This window comes from Scardinius erythrophthalmus (genome assembly GCF_964197995.2).
Source record: "Scardinius erythrophthalmus genome assembly, chromosome: 3".
NCBI classification, from domain to species: Eukaryota; Metazoa; Chordata; class Actinopteri; order Cypriniformes; family Leuciscidae; genus Scardinius; species Scardinius erythrophthalmus.
The window spans coordinates 7,810,321-7,828,600 of NC_138223.1; the positions used below are offsets into that span (position 1 = coordinate 7,810,321).

General features: G+C 36.6%; 1 protein-coding gene across 1 annotated transcript in view; it reads left to right on the forward strand.

Annotated features, from left to right (window-relative positions):
* Positions 1-1,971: 1,971 nt before the first annotated feature.
* The window catches only part of cacna1hb (calcium channel, voltage-dependent, T type, alpha 1H subunit b), a 105,251-nt gene continuing 88,942 nt past the window's right edge, over positions 1,972-18,280 (forward strand). Inside the window, exon 1 of the mRNA XM_081362348.1 lies at positions 1,972-2,048. The gene's annotated coding sequence lies outside the window, so the exon portion shown is untranslated. The remainder of the gene's footprint in view (positions 2,049-18,280) is intronic.

The window sequence follows — 18,280 nt, forward strand, 5'->3', positions numbered from 1 at the left end:
GTTTGCAAGGAAGAGATCCAAATTCAGCCCTTTATCCAATGATCTTCATCTCCACTCTCAGCAGCGACCGTAAATGTCAAATCCTGCGCTCGTGATTAATTCAAATTCAAAAATTGCGCCCTCAAGAAGAAGCTTTAGGACACGTTTTACGGCAGTGATATCAAACGCTCATTGGCTCTCGCCAGTTCGTCACAGATTGCGACATGCCGTGTTTCAGTCAGTAAACTACATTTGAAATGGAGAAGCGCGCGCGCCTTCACACAGAGCGAAGCCGGATTAACATTTTCATGGATTAATAACTTAAATTCTGCTCTGTACCTCATTCAAAACTATTATATACTGACAGAGAGGACTGCGACTGGGTCTTTAAATGCTATGTTGTTATAAAATTGCCATTTACGTTTGATCCTTTTTATATTCTGTATAAAATGGGTATGTTTAGGTTTGGGAGTAGGTTAAGGGATCTTCCATTTATCTATAAAACGGTAAAAGGTAAATTATACAGATATCTTTATGATATGAAAGATTCGTAAATATTTAACGTATTTTAGCTGTGAAAACGTAATAATTTTACGTTTAATTGTTGCAAATACGTCCGTATCATACGTTTCAGCATCTATCCAAACGTACAAAAAGTACGTTTTCTATCTTTGAAAATTACGTATTAATACTACGTATTAACAATGAGACCAGGCTGATTTACCATATAGCCTATAAATGTAACTTACCAGTGTAGCCTTTTCACAATATTTACAGTAAAATAACATGTATTGTCTTGCTATGGTAGGATAACATATAGTTTAATGGAGCGTTTTTACTTTTCAAAATTACATATTTTTACAATGAACTCTAGATTCGTTAAACTTTATGATTGATGCTAGAAAACAGGAAATAAAATAAATAATTTAAGTCTCTAAATTCAGTTCTCTAATTCTTTAAAATCAAGTCTTAATACCTGTTTAAAAAACTTTTTTTTACTTTTTTTTTATCCAGTAAAGAAATATGTTTTATTGACAGTTCCTACTGTATAATGTTTTAAAAAATAATTAATAAATACATCTAAGCATGTTTGCTTATTCATAGACACCCTCACCATTTCATAATTTGTCATTGAAAGGCTTTTTTTTTCTTTCTTTTTTTAAATGTTTCATGAAAAATAACAAAGCAACTCTAAAGCAAAATTATTTATTTTCCCTTTTTCTCTAAAGTGCAACTAACAGTAAAATGTGTGCAGTTTTTATTCCTCGCACAGCGTTTGGCCTCCATTCCAAAGTTCACGTTTCTAAGCTTCTACAATTTACAGTTTGGTCTGTAGACTGCATTATAAGGCACGGAAAGTAATAATAATAATCCTGACAAAAACAATAGGGTTGCTGGCACAGCACTTTGTGCTTGGACATCTAAACATCTTACTGCGGGGAAAAGACGTCAGTTTTGGCTCTACTCTAGTGATGGGCTTAATGGTAATGAACAGAGAGCGTGATTGATGTTCTAATGGCTTACCTTTTGATTAAAGGAACTTGCTATATGTTGATCTTTACTCTGGTATTTTGAATATGTTGGGGTTTTTACACAGTCAGCTATGGCTATCCCTTCTGTGGAATGCAAAGTCAGGTGGGTTTAGAACAACATGAGGGCGAGCAAATGATTTTTTAGATGGACTAACCCTATTCATGTGCAGAGAAAGTGAAAGGCATAATGTGTTTAAGTAAATTTTCTTAGGATGGAGGACTGGTATATGAGTGACGTTCCCATCAGCAGGGTCACGTTGCTGCCCACTATTCTATCATCATGACCACCGGTGAGGACACAGAACCAACCCTGTGGCCGGATCGGGCTCAAGCCACCCTGACCACAGCAGCTCAGCTCGAGGAGGCAGAGGACCTGCCCGGTGGCCTTACTGGAAGTGGCCAAGCATCTTGGGAGTCCACTGGCAGCATGGCAGAGGTGAAGGAGAATGCACAGCTTCCATATCCGACCCTTGCACCGGTGGTATTCTTCTGGCTCCATCAGAGCACTCGACCCCGCAGCTGGTGCCTTGCACTTGTGTGCAGCCCATATCCTTTCTTTGTGCGCACTTTTGCTTACTCTCCATTTAGGATGTTTTATTGACATGGCAAAATATTTGCAGTATTATCATGAAAATAGTGCAAACCTTTATCATCAATATTTAGTCAAAAATACTCTGCAAATAGAGCATAGCATAAATAACAAATAAAGTATAATAAAAAAAAGTACTGCAAAGTTTAACATTAGTCTATTTATGAATTAAATTCATAAAATAATGCAAATAATAAAGTAAAATAAAAAATCACTGCCTCGTTACAACAAAAGTAACTTTCAGTTTTTAGATTGGTTTGAAAAATGCCCTGGGAATAATCAAATTCTCTATTGACTCAATATTATATACTATATATTAATCGTCCATATAGTCAAAATTTGTGCAAATAGAGTAAATTAATAGAACATACTGCAATGTTTATACATTTTAAATGTATTCCAATTAATTTCAATCAAATTGGAAATAAATAAAAAGAATACAATAAAATAATTACTACCCGTTGTTACAACAAAAGTAATTTTCGGTTTCAGATTAGCTATAAAAAGCCCTGTGAATAATCATATTAATTATATATTTATATATTAATCATCAATATAGTCAGAAATTGTGCAAATAGAGTATACAATAAATAAAGTACAATTCAAATTCTGCAAAGTTTAGACATTTTTAGTTTATTTATAAATTAAATTAGTAAAATAATACAACATAGATAATTACTACCCCTGGTTACAACAAAAGTCATTTTAAATTTCAGATTAGATAAAAAAAAAAAGTCCTGGAAATAATCACATTGACTATATATTAACTCAATATTATATACTATATATTTATCGTCAATATAAAACATAGAGTTTACAATAATTGAATTGTCATAAAAAATTCTGCAAATTTTTAAATGTTTTTATTAATTAAATAAATAAATAAAAATACTCCTTATTACAACAAAAGTAATTTTCGGTTTCTGACTAGTTAGAAAACCCCCAGATATTCACTATATTAGCTAAATATTATATGCTCTATACAAATAATCAATATATAGTAAAAAAAATGGGTGCAAATAGAGTATACAATAAATAACAAAATAAAAGATACTCCAAAGTAATTTATGAATTAAATTAAAAATGATCACTATACCTTCTTATAACAACAAAAGCCATTTTCAGTTTCAGATTTGGTGGAAAAAGCCCCTTAAAGCAATAAGCATATTGTTTGTTTTTACAGTGTACAATAATTAAACCCTGGTGATTAGACTTACTGTGCTGTTAGTACACCTCTCCCTCTCACTCTTTTTCTGGGTGGAGAACTGCTTTTGTTCTGTCTCACTAACTCATTGTTGTCCCTCTCAGTTGGTGATGTTCGCCATGGCCATGAGCCAGCCTCGTGCTGATGAATAATTGCTGCATGCAGTGTGGTTTGTCCATATTGTTCACTTGCTTCTCCCCTCTGTGCAATGAGAAAATCATCAGAATTATCATATATTACATTTTCTTAAGTTTTAAGAGGGAAGGCGGCCTGCATGCGAAGCAAAAATTATGAGAGAATTCTCTATGTTGCGTCATAAATTCCACCGAGGGAGCTTTTCTGGTGCATAAAGTTATGAGACACACATAAATTATATTCACAATTTAAATCTCAGCATCTCACAAGGATTAACTCGGAAATTACTGAAGTATTGTCACGCTGTCCCTTTAGCGACATTATTGGACTCACAGCAGAGGAACAAAGCAATCTGACCGTGTTATGTAACCACTGGTCTTCGTTGACTGAGTATTTCTGTCTCACGTCTCCTTTCATGCCCTTTGATGTTAACCATGAGACATGAGAGGATGATTGTGTGTGATTTTGTGCACTTCCTAGGTTGTGAAGCATCTGTCGATTTATTTTTGAAGGAACATCAGTGCTGAGGATGTGTGTGTGTGTGTGTGTGTGTGTGTGTGTGTGTGTGTGTGTGTGTGTGTGTGTGTGTGTGTGTGTGTGTGTGTGTGTGTGTGTGTGTGTGTGTGTGTGTGTGTGTGTGAAAAGAGAATGCACAGATAGTAGATGTTCACATATTCTGAATGAAGTAGGCTAATGGTTGTCAGGGTATTGTTATGTAGTTGTCGGATTAGTATGATGCTATGTGGTTGCTAGGCTGTTCTGGGTGGTTGCTAGGTGATTATTTATGAGCCAATATCAAACAGGTCTCTATGGCTTTTGTTCACACTAATCCAATCTTTAGGATTGACTGTCCACACTATCAGTTTTAAAGGGATGCGATCTAATCTGTTTGTTTAGACAGTGAAATCAATACCTATATTGTTTACTATATTAATAACGAAAGCCTTGACACGATGCCTAGAGACTTTCTCGTACAACAGCATGGATGAGCTATCAATGTGTGAAACTGTAAATTTCATCTCATCTCATGTATTATGTGAAGTATTTTACACATTTGTCCTAAAATGCTGACTTCACTATTTGCTATATGAATGATACTTAGTTTGCTATATAAGTGAAATTTCCACTAGGATGATATAACCGTTCAGATGAAACACATTACAAAAAAATGCTGATTTCAAGCAGATTTCAAGCCACATGTAGATGCGATTCGAAAGGAGTTTGTAAATATGGGATTTAAAAAAAATTCTGTTCAGACTACAGAAAAAATAAAAAAAATAAACGAGTCTAAATAACAGATTTTTGCTGTTTTCTGCCAGACAATGGCAAATCAAAAATCTGATGCTTAGTTAGAACAGTCATAACACACCTTTACTCAACAAGCAGCTATTTTTTAAAGTGACAGTTCACTTAAAAGATAAAATAATGTAATACAGGCTTGAAATGACATGAGGGGGAGTAAATGAAAGTCAGAATTATTCCTTTAACATCCCTAGCACAATGGTGCAGAATCAATGCTGAAGTTTAATAAGTGTAAGCAATGGAGTGCAACACTTTTTCAGCTGCACTTGGTTCCGGAAATATTTTCCCATTTATTTTTCCCTTCGGTATTTTTTAAAAAAAAGTCTTTGTTAAAGGGATAGTTCGGCCAAAAATGATATTTTACCCATGATTTACTCACCCTCAAGCCATTCGAGATGCATATGTCAATCATTTTTCAGACAAACACATTTTCAGTTATTTTAGAAAATGTCTTAGATCTTTCAGTGGTTATAATGTGAATTAATGGGGTCCACTCCTTCAAGTCCCAAAAATGTGCATGCATCCTTCACAAAAGTAATCCATTCGGCTCCAGGGGGATAAACGAAGGCCTTCTGAGGGTAATACGAACCCGTTCACGTAGAACGAACGTGAGAGAGCAGAGCAAAACAAAACTCTACGTTCGTTCTACGTCACGACGCTTCCTACGCTACGTCCTACGTCATACACCAGCATCCATCTCCGTGAATGCGCGTCGACCGCTACCGGAAGCCAGTTATTTTCATTTATAAAGTTTTTTTTTTACGACAAAACCGCACGGATTACCCTCAGAAGGCCTTCGTTTATCCCCCTGGAGCCGGATGGATTACTTTTGTGAAGGATGCATGCACATTTTTGGGACTTGAAGGAGTGGACCCCATTAATTCACATTATAACCACTGAAAGATCTAAGACATTTTCTAAAATAACTGAAAATGTGTTCGTCTGAAAAATGATTGACATATGCATCTCGAACGGCTTGAGGGTGAGTAAATCATGGGTTTAATATCATTTTTGGCCGAACTATCCCTTTAAAGGGATAGTTCACCCTAAAATGAAATTAGTCATCATTTACTCACCCTGGTGTTGTTCTAAACCTGCATGCCATTCTTTCTCTTTTGGACCACAAAAGGAGAATTTTGATCATCCATATAATGGCAGTGAATTGTGACCAGCATCAAACTCTTTAAAAAAGTATCACAGAGTAACATGGTATCACAAGTATCACAGCCTACACATCTTTAGTTGTTTTATGAAAAACTACGTATATGCGCATTTTAGGATAGACCGCCCTATTGCATAGGATTTACAGAATAAAATCATCAAAATTAAACTCATACACTCGCTTGATCATTTTTTATTCAACAAAAAGCAATGCACATAAACACATTTACAGAATAAACTCCTAGTAAATTTATTAGGAAGACAAGATGTGCATTGAAAAGTATGTGACTGAATAATTCATTCGTAACTGGAAGCATCTTCGGGCTGAGCATCACATCGGAAATGTTGCTCTGATCTTTCTGAAATTCGGTGTTCTGAAATTACAACGCCAGTTTGTAGAGTCGAATCAGTCGAATACAAACTTGAACTTATTCATTTATTGACACTTTTAAAATGTGTCTTAGGCCCGCACAGCAGTCATAATGATGGAGCTACGCATATGCTGCCAGAACTGTGACGCGCTGCTGTCATTCCCAGAAATTAGACATGTTTTTACCATGTTTTGTCTGCGTTTTTAGCGCAATTTTCCACCGGACAAATTGCGATTGTTAGATATGTATAAAAATGATGTTATTTAAGCCAGCGCAAATACCTGTTTACATCCTGTTTTTCGGTTGAAGTCCAAAGTAGTCGATTGCCGAGTTCACGCGCGTGATCATAGGTAACTAAACCTATGCGCGTGAACTCGGCAATCGACTACTTTGGACTTCACCCGAAAACAGGATGTAAACACAGGTATTTGCGCTGGCTTAAATAACATCATTTTTATACATATCTTTCACATCTACTCCAGTCAGATCCACTCGTGTTCACTCAGAAGGAATCACTCACATTTTCTGTGCACTTGTAATGACACATCAAGGATGTTAAGAGGCTAAAAGCAGGTTTAGTACTTGCCCCATTGAAGTCAACAGGGTGCAAATTTTAAAAATAGAATAACTCGGTGTAGGCAACACCGATTTTTGTAGTTGTTCTCTGTATTGACAGCACTCCAAATGTACAATAAAATGAGCTCAATGTTAAAATTGACCGGAGTTCTCCTTTAACTCATGATTTCTGTTCTGTGCGTCTGTGCGCACCAATCTTGCACTTCTATCTACTCCTCAACCAGACCACCTAGAGACTTTGGGTTTTCGGCATTATGTTAAGGAAGGTCTAATCTCGGGAACGCAAAAAAAAAATCCAGGAAAAGATTTACTATCTCTTAGTGTTGTGATCCCATGAGGTGAGAAAATTGCGCTAAAACACTCACCGAGTTTTTATTACTTGTTTAAAGTGTTAATATCTTAATAATATTAAAGTCATCGATACAATTTCCCAGGAGGTAAACAGTTTCCATTCAAGATTTCTTATGCACATTTTCAAAATGCGCATCAAAATAATTGTATGAAAACCAGACTGGGATCGCACATATGTCCTGTTATCTTTCCCTACCCCACTAACAAACAAATTAAGCACTGAACGCATGTCGTATATTCCCAGTGTTGGTGGTATACGATAGGGTTTGGTGAAAAACAAAGCAAAATTTAATGTATTTTTTTAACGAAAATCCTGACCTTGGCTGTGAAAATGGTGGAAATGAATGGGATTTTTTCTTACTTTACTTGCACTCGTGATGTATGTCTTAGAAAGCACCACTAATTATTGGAGACCACTGTCCTTAATGAAGAAAAGAAAAAAGACATGATCACCTCACTTCGTCCTCAGCTCGGTTTAGCGTGTCTGTCTCTTGGCCCGCAATAAATATTACAGTAAACATTCATAAACTGATAAAGCAAACATTTACTGTAGGATATTGGTTTACTTTAAACACACACATGCATGTACGTACGTGTACTTATACCATGGTCTGGGTGAATACTCGATTCTGATTGGCTGCAGGGTGTCCATTAAAAAGTGATAGAGGACACCTAGTAAATAAACCGTCAGGCGTAACCAGGGAAACCAAGTTATTGTTTGTAAAAACTTTAGATTTCGATTGTAAAACTAATTAAAATATAAACTAATGTTTTAAAAATGTGTTATTTGGCAAGTGACCATGGTATGGTCACTCCGCTGCGCTTCGGACGGTTCACGCCTCGCCGTCGTCCATTAATACCTGACAATGGACACCTCGTCGGGCATTAACCCTTACTTAATCTCTAGATGCCCTGAATATCAGAGTGTGAACTTGTGACATGGTGAGTTTCAGATGTTAGATTTGACAGGTTCTAATTTATTTATCCCATGTGTGGGGATTATATGTGTTAATTGAAACCTGGATATGCATATGTGTTTTATTCTTTAATTTCAAGGACAGTCCCAAGTGAAGTCTGTATATACGTAATGGGAAATAACAAGCCAGAGCTCGCCAATACCTGTGTGTATATGTGTGACTATGTCCATGAGGAAAACAGTGAGACATTGAGAAAGTGAGGGAATGTCAGATTATGACATTATGTTCTAGAGAGATATGACAGCATTTATATCTCAAGTGTACATGCATATATATTTAAATATATACACACAGACCCGGTCCCCAGGGAAACTCTTAATGACACTGGTGCAAAAACTTAGCTGATTGGTGATCTCCATGGCTACTGTCACTAATGAATCTCTGGGGTTACAGATGCTTGTCATTGCTGTCAGGGTAACCATACTGGTTTCCAAGACAACGGGAGTCACTGATGTACAGTAAAGCGCAGAGTTCAACCACCTTAAACCGAGAGGGAGAGGAAGGGATGAAGTCAAAAAAGAAAACTGACCAAGAATGTGAAAGCCAATGTCTGTGACTGTGTCAAGACAATTGTGGACGGTTTTCGGATTATTTGATATAAATATACAAATTATATAAAAGTTAATTTCTGCAATGAATATTGACCATCTACCATTTTAAAAGAATTAATGCAATTAAGAGGGTAGCTTTATATGCTCATCTCTGTTCAAACTCGGCTCTGTTCAAACTCGGATATCTATAATACATGTTTTAATTAGTCATTTTATTTCTTATTTAGCATTACATTTGATGTATAACATAAAACCAGACCGCTCTTATTAAACAAGAGAGAAATTACAGACAGAAACCGTTATTTCTCATGAGTAAATGCAAATGAGACATTTATTATTAGGCTATACGTTTATGGGATGATTCTATTATCTAAAGGAATTTTTTATAGGAATGCAAAGTTGTAAGATAGAACATGTTCTGTAATTATTGTTTATGATTAGTGGTGGGCGATATGACAAATCTTATTTTGCAATATCATACATTTTATTTCATGATAACGATATACATCACAATTGTTATTAAAAATAAGAATAAAACAAATTACAAACAACAGGACAATACAGATACAATATAGCAAAAATATGAATTAAACTATAAGTTTTTCAGGAACAGGTTTTTTTAACATGTAGTTAGAAATAGTACAGAAACTAATGTAAAAAATAAAATACTGCATAGTCTAATATAATTGCATTCTTATTAAAGCTAAAAAACGTTATTCAGTCAAGTACAGAAAGTTATTTTCTCTTTTGTTTGATTAACGTTAGTGACTCGCTAATGTTAATCTAATGTAAATTTACACGTGGCTTTCTGTACGCATACACCGAATTGAGTTCTTTTTCATAGTTTACTGCGCTTAACTCTTTTTATGTTTTAATTTTACTTGAGTTAGGGTTCAGGTCAAACCTACACAAATAAAAGTGTCTTAAACGTACAGTATGTAATTTTTTTTCGCCGCTAGGGGTCGCTAACCTCTTACAATAACAAAGGCGTAGTTTGATGACGCAACATTTGCTAAGAATTATGGATCTTGTCGTCAACGTCAAGCCGACCGATCTAATAATGTTTATGGATGACTGAATACATTGATGTTTTTATCATGACTGTGATATGAAGCAGTTCAGGATTGCTAAGAGACAGCAATCAGCTCCACACGCGACGCGAGTCCCGCGGATATAAAGGGAATATGGACATTTCATTCTACCGAACTACACGCAGAATTACTACTCACAGGTCAGTTTATTAGACAAATTAAACTTGTGAGGAAACGCAGCGCTGTTTCACTTGGTCTAACATTACACTAGCACACTAAACTGCATTTCAATGTGTTGAAATTAGTGTGTTAGTTTGTCTGTATGAGACTAGCAGTAAGCTAGATCAACATTAGAATAACATACAGATCATATTCTAACATTTCATCATTGTTGAACTATATAACATTGATTAGTTTTATGTAAATGTGCTCACCTGTTTAATAAAGTACATGTAGGAGCGGTCGAAGTCTCGGACGTGGAGCTCTCGTTTATATACTGTGTATGGGAGCTCTCGGCATCTCGAAAACACCGCGCTGATGTTGATTCTCATTTTAGTTCTCCTTTTTTATCCAAAGTCTGCTTGCCATGGTCCATAATGTTTGAACGAAACAACAACAGCGTGCAAATAGACATCGCGAACTACACAGTTGTCTGCGTCTGTCACTTTGGTTACTATCAGAGGGCTCTGGTTCATAGCTCTGGTTGCTATGGCAGTACGAGCGGAAACCAGGGACAACACGGATATGACGCCATTGACGGCGACAAAACGGAAATTAAGAAAGTGTCTTCGAATTAAATTACAAATTTCTCCTGGTTTGAAAGTTGTTGGAAACAGTCGGGATAATGTAATGTAAAAAATGTATAACAGATATAGTGACTTGCTATTTTTAAAGCAAAAAAGTTACATATTGTGCCTTTAAAAGAGAATAGAGCATTGAATGCAATGCAGCACATGATGCACCAATAGATTCAAGTGTCTGAAATCTTAATCTTCGTTGATTATTGAAAATAACTTCTGTCCAGTGAGCCACAGTGAAAAACACTACTCTAAAGTGTGTCTCTTGACAGACAGATTTGTGTTGTTCGGTGATGTAACGTCCTTGTCAGCTAGCATCAGTCCAGCCTGAACACTCCCAGACTGAAGACGGGGGCTATTATGAACGTGTGTGTATGTTTCTGCGGTATTTATGTTTACAATCTGACAGTTGCTGCAGCCAGTGTACTTTTTAAGAGATAAATCGCTGAATACATGCAGACAGAATCACAGGAAAAAGCAGGATGTACTCGTGCACTTCACAACACACACACGGTTTAACTTCTTTTGTCAGCAGCGAGGGGATGTTGCTACGGTAACGTCACCATGGGTATGCCCTGTTTGAGTATTGTGTCAGTACCTTGCCACACTCACACACGAGCGCAAACACTGACCCAGCGAGAGCCGCGGACAGTGAGGCTGAATATAAAGCCCTAGGCGACATTAGACACTCTCACTCCTAAGACATAAAACAAGCTCTTGTTAATATGTAACAAAAGGCTTTCTAATGTGACGCTGGTGTGTAATATGCACTTTTAACCTACTTGGACACCCTTCGTAATACTTAATACGTAATACTTTTTCAGTTGATTTATTTGTGTACTATTTACATTAATCATGCAAAATGATCAGGGTATTACAGTATAATGGCAGTGTGTCGTTAGTAGAGTCTTAAAGCATTCATTACCTGATTCACTTTCTGAGATTGTGGTCACAACAAGAGATCAATTAATTCGCCCATATGCCAGGTCCCAAATCTGCCATCAGCTTGGTAAATTATTAATGCACATTCTGTTTACAAATACAAAATTCTGTCATTAAACTCTAGGTTGCACAGGCTGATAGGTCCTTAACTCAATCTGCTTGCAATCACTTCGTCTCTATAGGGTTTCTGATTGGTTTATGCTGATTCTGCCAAATGAGCTGCTCAGTGTCAAATACTTGATTAGTAGGGCTGGGTATCGAGTTCGATACTTTTTAGGAACCGATCGAATTGCCTCTACCATTGATTCAAAAGATGTCTTGTCGTTCAATACCAAATTTTGATACTTATGGGGATAATCTCATCAATAACAGTGAGCCAATAAACATGCAGCATGATTGGCTGTGGCGAGGCATCAAGGAAAAACACTAGTTTACGCCGGTTATGCCCAGAGACGTGTCTCACTTGGCTACTTTTGCCAGTGCTTTGCGGCAAGCTTGTGTGCGCTTGAGCGTGAGGTATATATTCCACTCCCCAGTGGCCTATATGAGTCTTTGAGTCTGTAAAAAAGTCAACAAACTATTTTTTTAGGAAATGTACACATAATCCATACGTATCAACCAATCGGTAACAAAGCAATAGTGACAGTAAAAACCTTTTTACTCACATAAGTGTGTTCTATCGTCCCTGTCGGATCCAATATAGAAGGCACTGCATCATTTTAATTTCAAGCTTTCTGCAAATCATTTTAAACACATTTTAAATTGCTATTCTCAATCATTTTTCCCCCATCAAATCGTGGAACCCTAGTACAAAAACATTGTATGGATAATTCATATTTACCTCACATTGTGCTGCTTTTTGAGGAACAGTGTGCTATTACATTTCTAAGCAATCAGACAATAATGGTGCAAAAAAAATCCCACAGAATTGCAATGAACAATGAAATAAACTTGTGTAGGTTTTACTTTGAAACAATTTTCCCTTAGAAATGGCTTGTAAATTTCACAAATAATTGCAAAGAAATGGCAAGTAACACATTGTATTAAACTTGAAATTTTGAGGTAGAAAGACTGAAATGGTTATTTTCTTTTAAAATGTATTCCAATAATCTTTGTTTTATCAGACCCATTCAAGCCATTCAATGATAAAGATAATTGGAGGATAAGGACAAACGTAGGGGTTTTTGGAACTGCATGATGACAGTGCAGTAGGTAGAAAATGGCAGTGTTTATTTCTGGTGAACTATCCCTTTAATAATGGTAGAAGCAAAGTTGGACAGGTGAAAACTGTTTTTCTACTAAAAGCTGGAGAGATCCCAAGTGACCAGCCCATAATCACTAACCCATGTACCAAGCGTGTAGCCTCCAAGGGTTCATCTCTGTTGGTGATGCCGGTGAGAGTGCTGACAGATTCCTGTGAGGTGAGATCGGTGTATCTCTACATCTGTGTGTGTGTGTGTGTGTGTGCGGGTGGGTGGACATAAGAAGTTAATCAGGAGGAAGCAGGGGGTTTGCGCTATATTACAGCACTATCTGTGGACTCTCTTTGGGATCAACCCTTCCTTGGAAAGCACCTGGTTGCCAGGCAACAAATGAGCTAAGACCCCACTCTATACCCAAAGCCTCCACCGCATTTGATTGGCTGACTCAGCGTTTTGGAGGAGGGCTTACTGTGGACAGTTTATCATGGAGAATAGCTTGATATCACATTAGTTTTGTTACTTATTTTGAATGCTTATAACATTTCATTGGCAATTCGTAACAAAACAGGCAGGGTTTGTGATTGGCCAAATCTGTGTAGTTGGCGAGGACACGTTAGGCTTCATTTCCCTGCGTTCTGCCTCTATCACCTCGCGTTTCATCAATCACCTCTAAAGAACTACAACACACTGCCGGCACGGTTCCCGTCTCCCTCCACTCGCTCTGTCCATGTATTCTCCATGCCTTTCTGTTCTTCTTTGTCTCTAGGGCTCAGCCTAAAGCATCATCGCAAGGTGTTGTGGGCTTAATGCTTTATAGAGAGGTTTTAATCTAATAGCTGATGCGTTAGTCCAATTAGGATAGCTGCAGTTTAATGGAATGATGTTTGATAATTACAGACTTCAGCTATTTCGCCATTAAGCCTGAAATATTAGTTTTATGCTAAATTAGAGTAAATTGATTGCATAATTGTTTTTGTCCGCATGTGTGCTGATGAGTTTGAGTTGTAATGTGCGTGTGTGTGTTTATGGATTTTAAGTGATGCTACAAAAGCATTATGACAGAAAAACTGCAGCTCATTGAAAACTGAAGCAGTTTTTATGTCTCGAATGCTTTCTCAGCGTCTTACAGTAGTCAAATTTATTTAGTAGGGTTAAGTCAGTGATTTAAAGTGTGTAATTAAGTACATGATACTAATATATTAATAAAATTCATTGCAATTAACTAAAATATAGTAGGGATGCATACTATATATATACAATTCTGACTGCAATTTTTCTCTCATGTTATTTTATTCTAAAGATCATTTTAAACTAACATTGAAATAAATCTTTTAAATGCATAAAGTGAATTTAGGCATCACAACATTATAACGTAAATGATAAAATTTTGCAATGTTATTTTTATTATTTATACTTCATGTTAAATGATTAGTGTTTTTAGAAATTAACTTCAAGTGCACGTTAATGATGACTAAGGTAATCGAAATGAAGATGAAATGAGCCTGAAATATTAAATATTATAATATCAGCTGATATCCATTATAGTACTATTCTTTTTCGCTAAGAAACACTCCATAATTAAGATAATATAAGACATTATATTATTGTGGCAGATTTTCATCCAGGCTTGAATTGCTCTGATGTTTGGAAAAGCCCTTGTTTATTTTAGAGTGTACACAATCTGCCAGATGTCTTTCTGCGACTATTCATCGCTCTATTTCCTCCCCCCTCTCTTTCACTCTCTAGTTCTCTCCTTCTCTGCCCCCTTTCACTCTGCCTTGTTCAGATCGATCACTCTCCAGTTTCTCGACCTGTCACGGATCAATAACTCTACACTCCTCTGCTTTGCTTTGTCTGACCACATTAGACAGACCGCTGCTGACTCTCCAGTGCCCAGTTGAGCCTTTGCACTCTGTCATTTTGGTTAATTGCAATTAACTGTCAATTTATCATGAATTCACAGGTTGGAATTTTCTATTTTGAGTATGTGGTGATCATAGGCGATATTAGAGTTTGTTATTGTGCATCTGTAATGTCAAAGATAAAATGCATTTCAAGTTCTGACCATTAATTCCCTTTTATCTGATATACATGTTCTCTTTAATGTTTACATAAAAAAAAAAACACCTAATGATCACACAATCACACAAAATAAAAAACTGTACAAAATATTGATTTGAGTTTTAATATTTTATAAGCTCACCAAACAACTTCCATGTAGAAAAAACATTCCTAGCTATCCGTAACGCTGTCTTCAGTCACCCAGATAAACCTGTGTTATCAGTTTTTATTACATGGCTTGGTTGAATTCTAATGTAGAATGCGGTGTGTTATTTCTTGATAACGGACCGCTGCTAAGTATAACACACCGTTGCCATGAAAAACAGAGCGTTGCTATGGACGCAGGACTCTAACCGTAGAGACGGAACTGACTATTTTCTTTAGCGGAAGCAATACAATCGTTTTTAAATCAATAAACTCCTTTATAAATCAATATTTTGTGTCAAATTATTGATTTATTTGGTAGGTAGCCATGTAATAAGCGGGATAATGTAGAGCGAGGCGGTTGTTATAACGAATACAACCCCGACAGGCTGATTCAGGCTGATCTGCTTCGCGTCGGGGTCCTGATCAGCCTGTCGGGGTTGTACTCCCTATAACAACCGCCTCGCTCTACATTATCCCTTACATAACATACTGCTGGATGGCGCGATTGACCAATCAGAATCAAGTATTGCACAGAGCTGTGTATTGTAATATAACACTCACTTAAAGATAACTATTATTTAACTTTTTAGTTAATGCTTTAACATTAACTAGCAATGAGCAATACGCTTGTTACAGTTAGGGCTGGGCGATATGGCAAAAAAAAAAAATATCACGATAATCTTTTTTATATCAGTCGATATCGATAATTATCACGATAAAAGTCAAATCTTTATTTCTTTCAAGTTTAAAGGCAGATTTTTGCTCCTAAGTGAAAGTTGTAGAAACCAGAGCGTTAACTGTGGTTTTAAACTACTCTTTATTGTCAGAACATATCATGACAAAAACTCTTGCCAAAACAGGTGAACATTTCACAAATCTGAGGTGGAACATTCAAACATTTGTAATTTTTCCTTAATAAAATAAATATCTTTATTGGACAATTAATTTCTTAGTTTTTGCATGTGCTAATTTTTATTTGGTAAAATGTAATATTCTGACTGTTTGAGTTTTATCACCATTGGTCATCCAGTATCATGCATTTAGATCATGATAACCACAGATAAAACCAGGCATAGCCTACAGCATCTCACTATCATGGCAAAATGTAACTTTATGGTTTCTATGGTATTTGTATGAAAAACAGTAGCCTAAATGCATTATTAAATACTGTAATGATATTCCATTAGTCCTTTAATACATTGTCTACATTAATAATATAATACAATTCAATATGTATATCCCACATTTCATGGTGCAGTTAATATTACTAGGCTAATGCTACAGTTAATCCATGGTAAATGATGGGAATTTGTAGACGGAAAAGCCTTCTGCGCACAGTGTTTCTCCTGTTTGTCAGCGCTGTTTCATCTGCCTTTAAACTGGTTTAAATCACTGAGACAATGTGTTCTTCGTTGAATTCAAGCGCTTCTCACTGGATCTCGTGACGAGAGCGATCAGAGTAAACGCATCTCTTCTAGTGAGCTCGCGCTGCGCTGCCGTTTGGACTTAGAGCCGAGCGGATAAACGGTCCGTGTGGCGCGCGGTTCAAATGGGTTTCGTTCCGCTTTTGGCGCATAAACATTATCGAACATTTATCGAACTCTTGATATCGTTTTATCGAGAAAAATTATATCGCGATAATTATCGTTATCGTTTTATCGCCCAGCCCTAGTTACAGTGTTTATTAATCTTTGTTAAAATCACCCTGTAGTCAATAATTTTATCCCTTAAAACTCATCTTTGATCACCAGTATTACATATTTAAACAATTTTTCTTTTTTTTATTCATGCCTTAAAATAGCTTGAATGTAACTCTACACCCTTGCCTCGGCAGGGCGGCAGTGGCTCAAACCGAAAGGTTGGTGGTTCAATCCCCGGTTCCACCTGACCAAGTGTCGAGGTGTCCATGAGCAAGACACCTAACCCCAGCTGCTCCCGACAAGCTGGATGGCGCCTTGCATGGCTGACACCGCCGTCGGTGTGTGAATGAGTGAGTGAATGGGTGAATGTGAGGCTATATGTAAAGCGCTTTGGTGGCCATAGGTCTGTGAAAGCACTATATAAATGCAGTCCATTTACCATTTACCTCATTTAGTATACGCAGTTCTATGAATATGCAAATTAGCCCCGCCTCCGCTCACTCACATCAGCTCAGAGATCCACTCGTTGACGTCAACAACACCAGCGATTTCAAACCACGTTTTTGAGATTGTCTTTGGTTCACTGCAGTTTTAGGGAGAAAATACTCAGACTTATGACTTATGCATTTGCACATGGTTTGTCTTAAAGCACATTAAAAACACCACATAGACATATACATTATTTATATTGGCCATTCATAACATTAAGATAATTACTGCCTTATTGACATCAGCCATAATATTATTATCTGTGCATCGCTATACTGTTCAAAATAAAGAAGAAATGTATTTGGACACTTTCGGGTTGTCTAACATTACTGGAACATGTTTGTAGTTAATGTGGTGGACTGCACCTGTTTTGCAGATTGTTTTATTGATGCTGCAAAATCCATACAAATTCAAGATATTTTACAACAGATGTGTAAACTGGGGCCATGTGACAGTATGTCTGGAGTTCGCTAAAAAACATTCTAGTGACCCGTTTGACTATATGGGGAAAGCTTTCATGATAAAATGAGACCAAGAGCAAAGCATTGTACATGGCACAGATTTACAGATTTACAGATTTACCCACACCTCAAAGAACACCTTACCAGCCTTCTGAAGCCTCATGCTGCGGGACGCCTTTCATTAGCAGGGACTGGGGCATCTTGTTAAATGAGAAGATTAGATCCTGCAAAACACACAGTTTCATTCAATTTCAAGTTTGGAACAAGCTTCTTTTTTTCTTTTTTTCGGCAAGACACTGATCCCAAACACAAAGCCAAATTAAAGTTGGAACGGTTTAAGAAAGGAAATGTTCTACAAAGTCCCAGTCAAAGCCTGATCTCTGTCCAAATGAGAGTCTGTGACACTAAATTTGCAAATTGCATAATCTTCATCCTATTAACCCGAACAACCTGGAGCCAAGCTGTTTGGAAGAACAAGCCAAAATTACACCTCAACAGTGTGTGAAGAATGGAAGCTTGTTTCCGCCATGGAATAAAAAATAAAGAATGCATTGCAACTTTTTTATTTTACTGAATTCTGACTTTATTTCTCACAATTACGAGTATATAACTCACAGTTCTGATATTTTTCTCAGAATTATCCCTCGCAATTGCAAGTTTATATCTCACAATTCTGACTTTTTTCTCACTATTACAAGTTTATAACTCGCAATTCTGACTTTTTCCCTCACAATTCAGTTTATATCTCACAATTCTGAAATTTTTCCTGCAATTCCAAGTTT